Source organism: Lissotriton helveticus, chromosome 3_1 (assembly GCF_964261635.1).
Source record: "Lissotriton helveticus chromosome 3_1, aLisHel1.1, whole genome shotgun sequence".
NCBI classification, from domain to species: domain Eukaryota; kingdom Metazoa; phylum Chordata; class Amphibia; order Caudata; family Salamandridae; genus Lissotriton; species Lissotriton helveticus.
The window spans coordinates 1,902,609,100-1,902,626,760 of record NC_136061.1 but is presented as its reverse complement, the minus strand read 5'-3'; positions in this window follow the sequence as shown (position 1 = coordinate 1,902,626,760).

Below are 17,661 nucleotides of genomic sequence, written 5' to 3'. Positions count from 1 at the left end.
TGAAAATACACAAGTGAAGTACAATGTCATTTAAATGAACGTGAGCACAAAGTTCATACCAAGTTTCAGCTCAGATGACCAAAAGGAATGCTCATACGCATAGGAACCGTGACAGGTTACCAATATTAACCTGACCTGATTGAAAATTAAATGTAGACCACATGAACCCAAACTCACAATTTAATATAAGGCGATATATAAATGACGACTAGAACAGCATCCATATATACAGGAAAGCGAAATTCAACGTCACAAGAGTTTGTCACATGGAACTCACCTAGTTATAAATGAAGTTTGACAATTACGCATATAAAATGTGCTACCGGAATCCCAATATGGACAAACGGTGCCAGGTAATAGTTCAAATAAACAACCATAGTAAGTTATGACCCTGAAACGACAAAGGAGACCCACTTGGGAATATTATAAATAAAAAACCCACAAGGCCCCCTGATGTCAAACACATGCAAGCATACACACATGCTTACCATAATATTCTCCGTCACGAATATAGAGTATGCTACCGGATTCCTAATACGAATACTCAGTGCGGACTAGTACTTCAAGTAACCAACCATAATAAGTTGTAGAGCTGAAACAACATAAAAGACAAATATACGTATGTTATCAATGGGACACACTTAGCCCGCTAGTGTCGAAAAGACGCAGATGTGCATGCGTACTCACCATTATAAGTGCTGTAATTGCCGTCACATCTCCAAACCCCAAGCCGTCTTAGTAACGCGAAGCGAGGCCTCGTACCTGCCGCATTAAGTAACCAAGCCAAGTATCCGGCAACGCCCAAACCCGCGTGGAGACAAACTCTCCCAGCGAGTAGAAGACGGACTACCCCAAAAATCGAATAGTATACTTAAATAACAGGCTCCATGTTTGAGTATCAATGGAGAAGTGTACACGCCTGTGCATGTAATTAAAAGCGTGCCGAGTGGACTGAAAAGTACATCTTATAAGATGCTTGAATCGTATAAACACAAAGAGTATAATCACAGGGCCAAACTGTGAGCCTAAGCAAAAAGCGCGAAATTTCGTTCTAACACCGGCAACAGCGGACATCAAACACTGTATAGTCTGTCCAAAGAAATGAGACAGACCAAAGTAATTTAAAATAGAGGAAATAGCGAAAAAGCACAAGTTAGTCCATTAAGACAGCATGAAAGTACAGCCAAAGCTCGAAACACATATTCTGGCTGTGTCGCTCATTTGCGTGAAAATAATGCATGAATTGGACATAGCTAATTTCAATGAGGTTGGTGGATACAATCCTACATATTTCTGAGACAAATAAAATATTTTATCATAACAAGATTGTAATTCAGTTCCTCAAAGAACATACCACAGTACATGTCAACACTAAGCTAGTCTTTAAGAAAGACATGGAGCTCACGATCAGAATTAAGCCCCATGTCAACCGCTCGTAGTTTGATAAGCCATTGAGATTCACATTTGCGTAATGTTAAGGTTCTATCACCTCCTCTCGGGTTAGCTTTTATCTCAGTAATGCCATGGAACTTGACAGAAATTACTTCAGAACCAGCATGGACTGTGTTATAATGAACGGCTAAAGGGTAACTTTGATTGCCGTTACGAATGGCTCTTATATGTTCTTGAATTCTCTCTTTAAGTGGTCTAGTGGAACTACCAACATAAATAAGTCCACATTGACAAACTATGCAGTATACAGTGAATTTCGTGGTACAATTCATGAATTGATCAATTTTGTGAGTTCTTTGTGAATTATATTTGAAGCTTTTCTTTTTGTCATCAGCAAATTGACAGACACAGCACTGTGTGCATTTAAAGAAACCCTTCGGTTTATCTGGAAACCACAGGGGGGGTTTTCTCATTGGTACAGGCTCCTTGATTATCGATGGACTGATCTGATTTCTGAGCGTTTGTCCTCTCCTGTATACAATTCTAGGATTGTTTGTTAGATATGTTCCAAGATCTGGATCCATCCTGAGAATATTCCAATGCTTTTTCATTGTTTTATATACTTGATTACTATAGGAATTGTATTGCGTGATCAATGCTACCTTGTCTGTGTTTTTATTTTTTCTCTTAGATTTGCGTTTAAGGGTTTCAGATCTTGTCACTTTGTTAATACGATCCTGTGCTTTGTCCAATAATGCTCTATCATATCCTCTTATCATAAAACGTTGTTTCAAATTATTTATTTCATCTGTAAACTCCATATCACGACTGCAATTGCGGCGCAATCTCGTCATCTCTCCAAATGGGATTGCATTAATTTGTGCAGAAGGATGGGCACTGCTAGCATGCAGCACAGCATTGGACGCAGTACTTTTGCGAAAAAGTTTACTTTCTAATTTGTCATTGTTCACAAATAAAGTTATATCAAGAAAATCTACACTGCTTTTACTGTGATGGGATGTGAAACTCAAGTTATAGGAGTTCTCATTGATATATATAACAAATTCCTTGAGGGATATCTCATCTCCTCCCCAAATTAAAAAAATGTCATCTATGAATCGACACCAAAAGATGATGTGATTTGACAACTTTGGGGGACCTTTTTTCCAAATATGGAATTCTTCAAAGAATCCCATATATATATTAGCAAAAGACGGGGAAAATTTAGCCCCCATGGCAACACCTGAGTGTTGATGAAACCACTTTTTATTATGGACAAAATAGTTATTGTTGAGAGCAAATCGAGTGAATTCCAGAATCATTTCAGTATGGTAGTACAAAGTAGCATCACGTTTGGCCAGAAAATATGTAAGGGCTTCCATACCTTTGTCCACCGGAATACTGGTATACAAGGCACAGACATCTAATGTCACCAGTATCGCATCATCCATCCATGTCATATCTTCAAGTTTGTTAAGAAGATCTTTAGTATCCTCTATGTAAGAGGGCAAATTACGCACAATGGGTTTAAGAGTGATGTCTATATACTCAGATATGTGTTCAGTTGGACAACCAATACCTGATATTATAGGTCTTCCAGGAGGCTTAATCATGCTCTTATGCACTTTTGGGAGCGTATAGATATACGCTGCCATAGGACTGGGGTTGAAAAGATATTTGAGTTCTAAATCCGATAAGACACCTATACTATGCCAGTATTGTAACATTTTCTTTAGACAGGAATTAACTTCAGATGTAGGGTTATTTGCAACACAGGCATATGCAGTGGTATCCATGAGTTGTCTATCTATTTCTGCAAAATAGTCATTCTTATCCATAAGGACAATATTTCCTCCTTTGTCCGCTTCTCTGAATACTGTATTATCATAGCCCTTTAGTTGTTTAAGAGCTTTCCTCTCCTGAGTATTTATATTATCACATTTGATAGTGGAGGACCAATTAAATTTGTCCTCTAGTTTATAGAGTTCTGAAGTGACTGTTCTATAAAAACTATCAATCAAATTATCATGTGGAAGCTGTGGAACAAAAATAGACTTTTGTTTTAGACCGCTGTTAGTTGTTAAGTTATCCTCAATACCCAAATCTGTCATAATGTCATGAATACCTGGTGGATGCTCAATACTATCATCAAGTTCTAATAACATCTGTACATTCTGTAAATCTTTAATCGATTGTCCACTTTCAGTTACATTATACACAGGAACGGATGACACCTTTTTATTTGTTTCCAAAAAATTTTTTAATTTTAATCTTCTGGTAAATCTAAACAGATCAATATGTAACGAAACAAAGTCTGGTTTGGTCATGGGACAAAAATTTAAGCCTTTCTTTAACACACTTAATTCTTCAGTGCTTAATGTAGTTGAGGATAGATTAATAATGGACACATCATTGGATTGCACAGGGGATGTCACCATGTGACTAGCATTGGTGTTATCAGTATCCTCCACTATTTTCTCTGTACTCGTGAGGCTGATCTTGTCACACGTTTGCTCTCGTCTGAACCGGTTCTTCCTCCCACCTCTTCGGGTTCGTTTCCTGTGTTTTTTCGGTTGTATGATGTTTTGGTTCCCTTGCGGAACCTCTCGAGCTCTAATAAAAAAGCCGAACCAGTGTTCTCAATATTAGGAATTGCATCATTAGGCATTATCTCACTTCTAGTTTCACTATATCCGCTGGCACAACTAGATAGATCAGAATTACTAGTTGTTGTAACGGTATCAGCTCTTTTTTCAGATAAGGAGGCTGTACCGGCTCTGGGTTTCACTTCATCAAACTTTTTTGCAAAGGTGAAAATTCTCCCATTACGATAGTCATTTTCATCTCTCTTCATTTTTCGGAATTTCTTATTTCTAGTGTAGATCTGGTGAGCATTAAGTATTCCCTTTAGAACATTATAATTCTTCTCTGTATTTTCAGGAAGGTTCAATAATTTAATCTCCTCTTCTATGGCCTCAATTTCAACCAGTAATTTAGCTCTTTTGCGTTCTGCATGCCGGATAAGAATGTCAATCATCCCAAAGGATGAGCCTGATATCAACTTTTCCCACTCACTGAGAAGATCTGGATCAAGATCCTCAAAAGTGGGAAAGATTATTACACGCAAGCCCCTAGGTATTTGCTTCAGTTCTATGTACTTTTTTAAGGTGGCAGCGTCCCACCATCTAGACAGTTCTGCTTTCCGTAACCTCTCTAACTTAACAAATAATTGTTTCAAACCCACAGGTTTCTCTTCAACACTTGTGGTTGCTTTCATTTGGATTCCCTTATCCTGAAAAATATCATTGAATAATTTGTCTCTATCATCTGAGAAATTAGCCATTTTAAATTTTAATGCCTAAGGAAATTGATTGTCTGTGACAAACTAAAGCACAGCTCACGTGTACAGAGAAAAACGAGTGGTGCGGGACTCACTAAAGTTATACACAAAACAATGAAACAAGGGAGAACTGGTGGTAGTGTTCCCTAAAAGGGAAACGTCCGCACACACTCTACACACACTTATATTATCTCCAAAATTACGTACACAATGTATATGTTTATCACACAAATAATCCAAATAGGGTGCCAGAATATCTCAAAGCACCTACCACCTTGAGGTGCCACTAGCGTACACAAAGGTACACATGAAATTTAGACAAAGTTTTGAGAAATCATATCAGCACTCCTGTGAACAAATAATTATAACAATTAGGACATAAGTTAAAGACCCTGCCGATCTCAAAGGAAATTTTCTAAATCAAACTCTATTGATTCTAGAGTTGTTTAAGGATATCAGCATGTGTCTTTGTCAAGACAGGGATTCAAAAAATGTATAGTCCACTTATTTGTTTTTTTCTTTTCAATCTTTATTCTTTCAAACAAACAGGTATTTCCAGCAACAAGTAGAGATCATCAGAGATCACCAACACGTGTTTCGTCCTCCACAAGGACTTTTTCAAGGCTGGAAAATATATAAATAATGTACATTGTGAAATCAATTATAAGTTTAAATCCTGAACATATATACATTTCCTACACAGATTCCTAAATATTAAAAAGTAGCTACATATTTACATGCCTATAATCAAACAAACCATATTTACAGTGGGACATGACACAAAATTGTTTATGGTGTACATTAGAGTGCACAATGTAATAACTCAAACTAGTCACGTGTCAGCATTTCAATGTAGCAGCGTACCTCTGAAGAAGGGCGGAGTCAGAAACGCGTCAGGTGCTGCAGACGCAGGGTGTGTTGAAGATCTTCCCCGACCCTATTAACGCCGACAGTGAGTGCACCCCGCTTTGGGACAACGTGTGGACAGGAATAAATCCATCCAGTCCAGTCGGGGGGGTTGCACCGCCACTCATATTGCAGCTCTGTAGCTGTCACCAGTAGAGAGCACGACGGAACATACTGGCGAGTGGCTGAATGGGGAAGATGCTAACAGTACGCCCGTGAATTACAAACTTTATTGTGCATTGCAAATGCTGTCAGCCCACTGGGGTGTGATATGGACTTCCAATCACAGGATACTTTGTGCTTTGACTCACCTGAGTTTGATTGTGTGTAGCATTAAAGGATATTTGTTGGATAGTCACGTGTCAGCATTTCAATGTAGCAGCGTACCTCTGAAGAAGGGCGGAGCCAGAAACGCGTCAGGTGCTGCAGACGCAGGGTGTGCTGAAGATCTTCCTTGACCCTATTAACGCCGACAGTTAGTGCACCCCGCTTTGGGGCAACGTGTGGACAGGAATATATATGTATATATATATATTTATATTTATTGTTTTTTCACAAAAAAACCATAGGTTTCAGGGACGATATAGTTAGAAATTAGCATTTAAAAAACCTTGGATAGGCGCGTTTGCAGAGTGGTGTAAAAAGTGGCATGGCCTTGGACCACCTGTCAGCAATTCCACTGTGTGGGGCTTACTGTAGGTACCTAGTGGGCTAGTTGGCCCCCAGGCACTCTCAGTATTCAAGGGGACTTAATCCCCCAACTTAAAGTGTGCCATTAGGCACGTTCTTCGAGTAGTGGAGGGAGGGGACAGGCCCTCCAGCGAGATGCCGGCTTGTCTTTTTTTTGCTTTTTTGTTAGAAACAGGACTGTGTAGCCACCCTTCTTGTGATATTTTGTGGGCCCTGGGGACCCCATCCCCCAGGGCCGGACCCATTTATAAAAAAAAAAGGGGGAAAGAGTCCCACCTCCCGAGTCCGAATTCGGCCCCCGGAATTCCATCCCCCGGGGCGTGGCCTCGTTAATTTGTTTATTTTTTATACTGAGGGGGCCACATGCCCCCCCCTTCCCTGGGCCACTATTAGCCCCGGGCACCCCATCCCCCGGTGCCTGGCCTAATTTTTTTGTTTTTTTTATTTACAGCAGGGGGCTCGCGCACCCCCCTTCCCAGGGCTACTACTGGCCCCGGGACCCCATCCCCCTGGGCCTGGCCAGCCTTTATTATTAACTTTAGTGGGGGGCTGTGTGGACCCCTCCACAATCCAATTATGGCCCCAGATACCCCATTCCCAGGGCAGGCCAACGGTTGATAAAAAAAAATTATAATTAAAAGGGAGGGGAGCACTTTTGGTCCCGGGGACCCCATCCCTCGGGGCTTGGCCTCAACGTTTGGGACCACGGGGTGAGCCCCAATGCCCCCACGGTCCCTGCCAGCTCCTCCTGTGGGAGCCGGAATGCTTCTGGACCAGGGGAACTGCTGAAATGCAGCTCCCCTTGTCCAAAAGCAATCTGCTTTTCTTTGTGGAAGCAAAGCAGTGTTTGCAATGACAAGGAGGGAACTGTGCTCCCGCCCTGTCCTGTCCCGGGTGTAGCACCCCAGGGCATTACTATAGCCGGCCCTGAGGTGTGGCGGTCCACAGGGCCATCTAGGGCTCCAGGAGGGCGGCCGCGCTGCCCCGCTCTCAGTATTTACATTGACCTGGGGAGGTGGTGGTCCCCGGGGCCGAGGGGCCGCAACGGACCCCCACATTAGCACAATTAGTGCCCCGGGGAGGTAGTTCCACCGAGTCACAAGATGGCTGCCAACACTTCTTGGCTTGAAGTATTGGCTGCCACTCAGAATACAGCTTGTGATCGGGAGGGTTCGCGGATCCACCGCGGTCACCAGATATCAATACTTTTCATTTTTTTATTTCTCAGGAACTACTGAACGGATTTACATCATTTAAACCAAGAGCTACCACACAGCCAAATGTGATGTAATTCCGTTCAGCAGTTCGCGCTGTAGCAGCGACTAAAGTTCCTAAGGAAATTAACAAGGAGAAAACGCATTTTGGGACCCCCCCTTTTTTCTCAGCCCTCGCTGGACAAATCACGCCGAAACATTCAAGACAGGAGCTGACAGGAGCACACCCCATTAGTTTTGAAAAGTTTGCGAAGATTCTTCAAACGGCGCCAAAGATGTAGGCAAATCAAAAAACGCTTTTCCTATGGAAAGTAGGTCCTAATTCAGAAGACAATGGTTTGATTGCTGGGCTTCTCTGGAATTTACTGACGAGGAGCTGGAGCGATATTACATCACACATGTAGGGCACGTCACAATCATTTTTAAGTCAGGGGTCACCAAACTATGGATTGCAATATTAAAAATGTCAAATAGGAATGTGAACTAGATATAAGGCTATACGGTTCTCCACATATATGTACCTACATAATATATATACCTTGAAGGTATGCACATGTGGGCTTAGGAGTAGTAAATCTATACTTCCCAATAGGCACTTCACTTTAAATATTCTGTCCTTGATATTCTTGTATGTCGGTATTCTAGGGTTCGGTATTAGTAAAACCAGTTTTAGGGATAGAATGCACCTATAGAGTACATCTTTAATGTTTGGTCTTAGCTGGGAGCCAGGACCCCCCAAAAAATATACTTCTGGCTATGGGCCTGGGCCTACCCTGGCATACGGGGCCCCAACTAGAATCGGCACATAGGCAACACCTGATTGGTGCAGCAGCTGTTTCCTCACTCCTTGCACTGAGAGTCAACTCGGCTAGGCTCCCAAATGGACCTCGCTCCCTTCACCGCTCTCCTCTTGCTCACAAGGCTCACTGGTCTTGTCAAGCAGGCAGGTGCTGGTGTTCCAAGCTCCAGAGGAGGTGTCCCTTCACCCAGCAGGACTTGTCTCCCAGTCATGATCACATGCAAAAGTCTTGCAGAACTTCCCCTTCTCACACAGCTCGGCTGGCCACTGGGCAAATTACATATTTTGGGCTTTCAGCCTCCCCTCCTTATAGTCCAATTCCAGACACCAATTGTGATTTAGGGTCTGGCTCTGTGAAGTTTTATGTTGGAGCTCTGCTTCTTTTGAAGTGTATATGATTCCCTCTCTCTTCTTCCTCTTGAAAAGCTGTCTGTCACAGCAGGAGATGTTCCGAAGTTGATAGTCCCCCAACACAAGCCATGGGAGTGACTAGAGCTCACAACTGGATGTCAACCACAGTGATATGTGCCTCCAAAGGTTAATCCTGGGCTCCCAGCCCTACTCTTTATGATTCCCTTATCAGCCCCATCTCCCTACTGAGATGCCAAACAGTTCTGAGTACCTGAGCACCTACCTGATGCTTGTTTGTTGCTCTGCATTCTGCCTCACTATTTTAAAAGTTGTATTGCTTGTATTCGCTGGTAATTGTGTTTGGGGATTTCTTTTGACTTTGGGCTAACTTCGCTTCTGCATTCCACGGCCTGACTGAGCTCTGATTGGTCCTCCTCCTCCAATCAGCAGCTGACCGGAAGGATCCAGTTGTGCCCCCTGGCCACTTAATGCCTGCCGGGGCACGGATCCACATCGCTGCCAAACAGTTCTGAGCACCTGCCTGCCGCTCGTTTGTTGTTCTGCATTCCGCCTCACTATTTTAAAAGTTTGATTGCTTGCATTCGTTGGTAATTGTTTTTGGGGGATTTCTTTTGACTTTGGGCTCACTTCGCTTCCGCGTTCATCGGCCAGGTTGAGCGCTGATTGGTCCGCCTCCTCCAATCAGAAGCTCAACCAGGAGGAATCAGTTGTGCCCCCGGCCACTTAATGCCTGCCGGGGCACGGACGCGCATCGCTGCCAAACAGGTCTGAGCACCGTGAGAACCTAGCTGATGCACGTTTTTGCTTTGCATTCTGCCTAACTATTTTAAAAGTTGTATTGCTTGTATTTGCTGATAATTGTGTTTGGGGATTTCTTTTGACTTGAGGCTCACTTTGCTTCCACGTTTCTCGGCCAGGCTGAGCGCTGATTGGTCCGCCTCCTCCAATCAGTAGCTTGACCGGTAGGAACCAGTTGTGCCTCCCGGTCACTTAATGCCTGCAGGGGCATGGATGCGCAGCAGACGCTCGCAGCAGGCGCACCAAAGGCAAGCCTGTCTGTGCCCGTCGACGCCTGGGTGATGCCAGCCACCAGACATCTTGCCGGATTGGCCTGCTCCAAACATTTGTACTTCCGGAAGACTTATTTGCTATCAGCAAGGGGGTAGGTCCTTGCGACCACCAACTCTGTGTCCCACTTGAGGGCCCCTTTTGCTGTAGGTGTAGCGGGTTCAACTCCTGGGCCGCCGCGACTCTCCCACCCCCTTCACACGATGTCAAGTTCCTCAGCCTAAACTGCCGCTCTCTAGTAAAGCATTTCGCCAAGGTATATGACATACTTCATGATGAGTCACCAGACATTCTCTTCCTCACAGAGACATAGCTCATGGCCAATACAGATCCAGAGGCTGGCCTGGCCCTGCCCCAGGGTTACAGCATTGCGACACTGAACAGAGGAGCTCGGGGTGGTGGCATCACTATCATCTTTAAAATTGGCTACACCTGCACTATTACTAAAGAGGCCCTGGTGGGTTGGGAGTGTGCTCGCTTCAAGATTTCATTCAATGCCAATTTCACACTGTCTGGGCTCTTGGTCTATCACCTGCCTGGCCCTTCCAAAGAGTTCAGGGATGCGCTGATCGCTGCATCAGGCACACTGGCCATTAGACCGGTCAATTTCAGCATCATAGGTGACCCGAATTTGCATCTAGAAACTAATCAAGTGTGTGAGATAGGCAACTTCCTAGCTTACCTGGACTCCTTGCAACTTGCACAGCGCATACCAGGCTGCACCCACTCTGCTGGACACTTATTAGATCCGGTCTTCTCCAACCTATCCACTCTCACGTTAATATGCCCATTCCTATGAGTTGGTCTGAGCACTATCTGGTAGCCATGGCACTTCAGGGAGTCGCGCCCCTCCAGTGCGCAGCTCGGAAATTGGTCTTAAAATGCCCTTGGCATGAACTTGACACCAAGCAATTTTGTGCCCTGCTCCTGAGGCACACACCGAACCTGCCGCATGACCCTTATGTGGCTCTAAGCACCCTATCAGACTGGATCTCGCACTCCCTTGATACTCTCATTCCAGCCAGGTGATCCCAGAGCCATAACACTCAATACAGTCAGTGGTATAATAGCAATCTGGCTTCTGCCCAGAAATCCTGCAAAAGCCAGGTACGGACATGGAGGCGTGACTACGATCCAACTCTGAAAATGCAATATTGGGTAGCCATCAAGATTCATTACAGGGCCAGCCAGAAGGAAAAAGCAGCTTATTTTAAGGAAATGATCAGAAATAGCAGTAACACTGCCAAATGCATCATTTCCATACTCAAAGATCTCAAATCTGCGGGGCAACCAAAGCTCCCCCTCTCTCCTCCAATCAGCAATGTGAAGTCCTTGCCGCCTTCTTTATTAAGAAGGTCGAGAACATCTACAGGACCTTCCCCCACACCAAGATCAGGACAGGCCCTGCACGGTGAACCCATGATAACCCCACACTCTCTGTCTTCCCTGCACTCTTTCAAGAGGGAATGTGCACGATCTGCAATAAACTTAAATCAGGATCCTCATCGTCTCTCCCCCTTTTGCAAACAGATCAACCTATCTCTGTCCTCTGCGGTAGTCCCAGGGCCTGGAAAATGGCTATGGTGGTCCCTTGACTTAAAAAACCCACAACTTTTGCCTATTTCTCTCCTTCCGTGATTATCTAAGATCGCCGAACCTCACATCAACTCTCTTCTTACGAGGTTTATCGAAAATAATAATCTGCTTGGCCCTTCCCAGAATGGCATCCGCCCACATCACAGCACGGAAACTGCCCTTCTGGCTGTAACTTAACATCTAAGGGGCGCTTTGGATGTTGGCCGCACATCAGCTCTGATACTATTGGTTCTAAGCGCTGCATTCGACAGTGTCCTACCAGATCTTGCTGCTGGTTTGTCTCCTTTCTATCAAAGAGAGTGTTTCGAGTGCCTGTCCCCCCTTTTTTGCCCCTAGGTACATGCTGTCCACCAAGGGGTCCCACAGGGCCCTGCTTTGAGCCCAACCCTATTCAACATATACATTCAACCCTTAGCAGCAGTAGTCAGTAACAGAGGATTAACTGTGGTATCCTATGCAGACCACTCCGTGCAGGATGCGCTTAAGTTCAGGGAGAATTTACCAGCTATTGCAGACTAGATGACCGCCAATTGCCTCCAACTGAATGCTAGCAAATTTGAGATCTTGCTGATGGGGAAAGACACTCAACTGTGGAGTGAGCGTTGCTGGCCTTCACTTAGGACAGTCCGCCTGTCCCTAAACAGACCATCAAAAATCTGGGAGTATGGGTTGACTCTGCTCTTACTTTTCAGGCCCAAGCCAAAGCAGTAGTTGGGACCTGCTTTTGGCTCCTACATGGGTTTAAACCGCTGTTGGGATTCTTTGACCCTACCATCCGTCAGGTTATCGTCCAGGCCCCCATTCTATCTAGGCTGGACTATGCCAGCTCCCTATACTTGTGGGCAAACAGAGCCAAGATTCTCCGCCTACAAAGGGCACAAAATGCTGCGGCCCAGACATTCTTCAGCCTGCCGAGAACCTGTCCTACAACTGACGCTATTCACAGACTGCATTGGTTGCTGGTGGTGAAATGTATCGAGTTCAAAACTCTTTTTATCGCTCACAGAATTCTGAACCTTCATTCCCCTGATATTCTGGCCAATCTCCTTTCGCTCTACACACCCACCTGCCAGCAACACTCAATGGGCCTGCACCTGGTGGTAGTCCCCCGGGTAAGAAAAGCCCGAGTGGGAGGACGTTCTTTTCGCGTTCTCGCTCCGAATCTCTGGAACTCTCTTCCTGTGAGTATCAGAAGCATCCAAAACCATGAATTGTTCCGTAAAGCCATTAAAACACATTTCTTTCCTGCTTAATCGGTCTCCTGTGCTTCTCCTATAGTGCCTATAACAGTTTTCAGTTTTAGCGCTGGAACGCCCCTTTGCTGGGGCAGCGGCACACTCTACAAAACGTATAACATAACATAACGTGTCCAGGCCTTTTAGTTGTGATCTATTACTGTATCAAAGAGCACACTTAGAAATGTAAAGGGGAAGTGTCTCTCTCCCTTCTCCAGTGTGTCCCACCCAGCTCACAGGAATGCAGCAATACACAAATCTGTTCGGGGGGTTCCTGTACTCCTCATATCTTCACCAGGCAGGCCAGGTTTTCCCAAAATGGAACCCGGAGTCCTCCATCTAATGTAGGATGGCAGGTACACTTGAGCTCAGTGTATCGACATAGCACATATATTATTCTGTACTGTTAGCTCCATGCATTGTGCCATCACAGACACATATACATTCAGCCCACAAATGTATTCTGTGTGTACTGCTCAGTACTGTATCTTTCTGTCTTGTGCTACTTGCAAAAACACACACTATCAGCACATGCGTTCACCATGCAAGAGCTGCTCAACACTTCGCCATTGATGTATTGAACTTTTTGCAAGCGCACATGCACCAGGCACATGCTTCCACTGTGCATGCACTGCACAACACTAATCCTATGTAATGTATCCCTCACAGGTATAAATACTCCCAATACACGCACTCCCAGACCAATAAAACCATCAGTGTCTGTTTTGGATTGCTGAAAGCACTCAGACAGATCTTGCCCCTTTTGCCTGATGAGTCTAGACCGCTAGTGGTCAGGAGTGTGATCATGGCCAGACTGGACTATTGTAACTCTCTATATCTAGGGGCCCCCTCATACATCCTACAGGGGCCCCAGAGGGTCCAGTCCATAGCGGCTAAGCTGGCTCTCAATAGACCTCGTAGTTCTTCCACTACGTTGGCGCTTAGAGATTTACATTGGCTGCCAATCGGGAGCAGAGTCGCTTTTAAGTCCCTATGTATTGTGTATAGAGCCCTGCACAACATGGGACCTATTCCCTTACAGGAAAGGCTCTCCTGGTATAAGCCTACAAGGTCCCTGCGCTCCTCTAGCCTGGGTCTGGCAGCAACTACCAGGATTAGGAGATCGAGGATGGGAGGCAGAGCTTTCTGCACTTCTGCATCTAGACTGTGGAACGAGCTCCCCCAGAATATCAGGCAAATGGACACCTTGTTGGGGTTCAGAAAGAGCCTGAAAACATGGCTGTTCGCCAAAGTTTGATTCTTCTTGAGTCCATCTAACAGTCCAGGCGGGTGTTTTTTGTATGACATGACAGCCAGTGTATTGTTGTTTCCATCTGACTATTTTCTGTTGGCGCCAGGATACCCGTAGGGTGACAGTTGCGCGTTATAAATAATAAATACAATACAATACAAATACTCACCATGCAAGCAGTACACAGCACTGCTCTAGCCCTGTGCTATACCCTTCCCAGGCACATATACATCCAGCGCAGAGTCACCATTCCTGCACTGTGCAGGACTCTACATCTAATGATGTAGGCAAAAGGTGAGTTAAGCACACAGCAGCAAAACATAAAAAATGTGAGTGAGTCTGTAGGCCTCCCTCGAGTGACATAGGTTAGAAAGGAAACGTTTACTCCTACTGATCGCTGCACTGTATGCCACCACCATCGACCTTTTCTGCTTAACTCCTGGTGAAGGCAGTAGCCTTGCACCGCTATAAGGGTAGCCCTTTGTGCGCACCTCCTGGACCAACAAGACCACAATCCTTGAGACCGGCCTATGTAATGGTGCACACACATGAACTGTGTTTGCCCATGACAACGAAAATCAGCATTATGGATCCAGAATAATGCACAGTTGGGCACTCAGAGCAGGAGAACACGTCCATAACCAATGCAGAGGGCGTTTAGGTCCCAACAATTGTTCTCAAAAGTTCAAATAAAAAATTTTTTTGACTTTACATTACCATTGCCTAAAGGCATAGTTTAAACCCACAGGGATGATTTGAAAAAAAAAAAAAAAAAAAAAAAAAAGAATGGAAACAAAATAGCATTGGTAAAGTAAACTATTTGCCCACTAACCATAGCATTTAAGTGTATGTACATCCTTTTAGGTAGGTGTACACAGTTAATGGGGCAAAATACCTTCACTCACAGTGCAAGAGATCCAGAGGCTAAATAGGGCGAAATTATTGATTCATACTGTAGGGCACATTTACTAACATTTCCCGTAACGCAAGGCAGCAAGCAAAGTTGTTGTGGTGCATTGCGGGAAAGGGGGAGAGTAGATATGCTCCATATTTACGAAGATATGTTGCATTTCTGATCTCTACTTGTGCTGGCGCACTGTGTGCTACCTAGCACCAACGCAGGCACCCTTGCACTGTAGTGCAGGGGTGCCTGGGTTACAGGCAGGCGTGTTTATGTTTTGGAAGGAACACCTTCCTCCACAAACAACCCTTAGAGGCATTTTCCTCTTTAAATTTGTGCTGCAGAATGCAGCACACTTAGGAATAGAAAATAGCGAGGAGTACTAAAGGTATTACTCCTCATTATGCCTCACTTGGGAAGGTGAAGCATTTTGACACTTTCCCAGGTTTACAAGGCTTTTTAATCTGGGAATGTGCCAATATCCATGGGTGGATGCATGGGACACCTCTACTCCACCCATGAAACTTCTTCCAAGTTGAAATGTAATGTAACACAGAACAAGCAGCTGCCTGGCATTACATTTCTTTACAAAAACCAATCAAGGCAATGCAAAGAAAGCCTTGTGTGGCTTTGTGACTATTACTGAAGCCTTTGCCTTGTCCTTGAGTCACCTTGTGTGAAGCCAAGGACAAGGCAAAAGGCTTCATAAATAGGGCTTGTATGTGGGTAAAAGGAAAATGTGAATGACAGTTGCACAGAGTAGTGGATGAAGAGGGCTGACCCAAGGCACTTTTATACATGTATATATTGCATGGTGCTGGAGTTACAGCTAAAAGTGTCCGTAGGCATGACCTCAAAAGAACAGTTGTGTCAACATCAGATCATAAATTCAAATTTAAAAGTGAAATGGGCTATTATGTTGCCAAATGGCTTTCAGATCAATCTTTGCCAAAGGTATTTACCAATTAGTATCACAATGTTAAAGTTTGGAGAAATGTCATGTTATTGGTAGCTGCACGCTTTACAAATGCACTGTATTGTATTCTATTTTCAGAATTAGCATTAAAACCTTACTCTTTGACTCTTGTTTAGATGTTGTTTAGCCTCTCTGCTGTTAGGTTTCTTGTATGTCATCTTTCCCTCAGCGCAGGGACGCCTCCTCAGAGGTCACTGCTTCCTTTACAAATGCATTGTATTGTTTTGTATTATACAGCTAATATTTGCATAATTCTGAACATTAGTAAAGAGAGCAGGGTGACATAGGTGAAGGCTGAAAAGGAGGGGGAGTTGTTAAATCTCACAGGTATTACAAAACGGCGCTAAACCAAATAATGTGAAAGTGCTTCAGTTGGGAAAGAACAAATAAATGCTGTGCCACAGGTGGGGGAAAAAACTCTTCAACCCCCAAACTTGGGACCAGATGGTCCGAATAGATAACCGCAACAAATCCTATGCACACGCAAGAGAGTAAAGAAAAAAGTACAACACATTTCCTATTGTTCACAAATGAAGATGACAAATTCCTTAACCGGTGTAGTTCATTGTAATGCAGTGTTCCTGAGCAAACCAGCCAACACGTGTTTCGTTAGTGGGTTGTAAAACCCTTGACTTCTTCAGGGCTGGAGACGACATGGAAAATAAAACATGTCATACAAGTGTCAGTTATGATAGCGATTGTGCAGACAATATGAGACAAACCTGTATAAAGAGTTACAGTACCAGGTGTGCCAAACAGTTAACAATTAATAAAGGAAGCACCCAAAAGAACCGTGCGAGATTGACCTTTACATATACAACAGTTCTACATTTTTAGATTATAGATTATTTAATTAGATTTATTTGCAAACAGAAAGGAAAAGGAAAGGAAGAGTGAGCAGAAAAAAGGGCAGAGAAAGAATCTGTGATGCTGTTGTGATTGACATATTGGAGAGTCACGTGTGATCTTAGTGAGACCTCGTGAAGAGCGGGTGATGTGCTTGCAAAAGAAACCCCGTTAGATGGTTAGCTAGAACTCTATAGAAATATTTCTGATTAAAATTCGGTGTGGGGCTGGTTCAAGTGAAACCATACTAATGCCACCCAGCTCACCTACAAACAGGTGATAATTCCAGCCCGGTAGGTCATGACCAGTTAGGTTACACTGGGGCGATTCTGTCTCATGTACTGTGAGTCTGTAGGGAAAAACAGTCCCTGTCATAGGCTGTTACTGAGACCCCTTAAGTGTTACTTAACGCTACCTTTATTGAACGGTGACAAAACTAAACACAGATCGTTTACAAGCTTCTTCTTACCTCAGATCCAGAATAAATCTGGTCTGAGACTCTATAATCCATGTTCGTCGAGTGCGGCGCTTCAAAACATCAAGAAGCTGGTATGGATGCGGAATGATCCATTTCCCTTGAATTTCTACAGTCGCGAATTAATGAGGCGAGCAGTTGGTTAAAGATGTGGAGCCACTGCCTTGACACTAAGAAGTTATCTAGATGTAGCGTCTTTTTCCACTATCTTTGTTTTCCAAAGCACGTATGGACGACCATAAACAAAAAAAGATTGGTCAGATCTAATTTTAATTCCAAGATAAAAATTGCTCAAGGAAATTTCCAGTCCTGAAGATGACCGCACAATAATATAGCGGTCGAAACGCCATCGACGCTTTTCTGTGGCCCAAATTGAATTAAGGACACAATACTCATATTTATGTTGTTCCCTTACTCCAATATGTAATGGTTTTGTTTGCCACCTGTCTGGTTTGTGATATATGTTCCCCTTTATGTACACCAGCACCTTTGTCTTGAGCATATCTGTTTTTTATAATTATTCTTGCATTATATGTAATAAATATGAAATTTTGATATCAGTAATACAGTCTAAAAGGGCTTCTTTAACCACTGTTTAT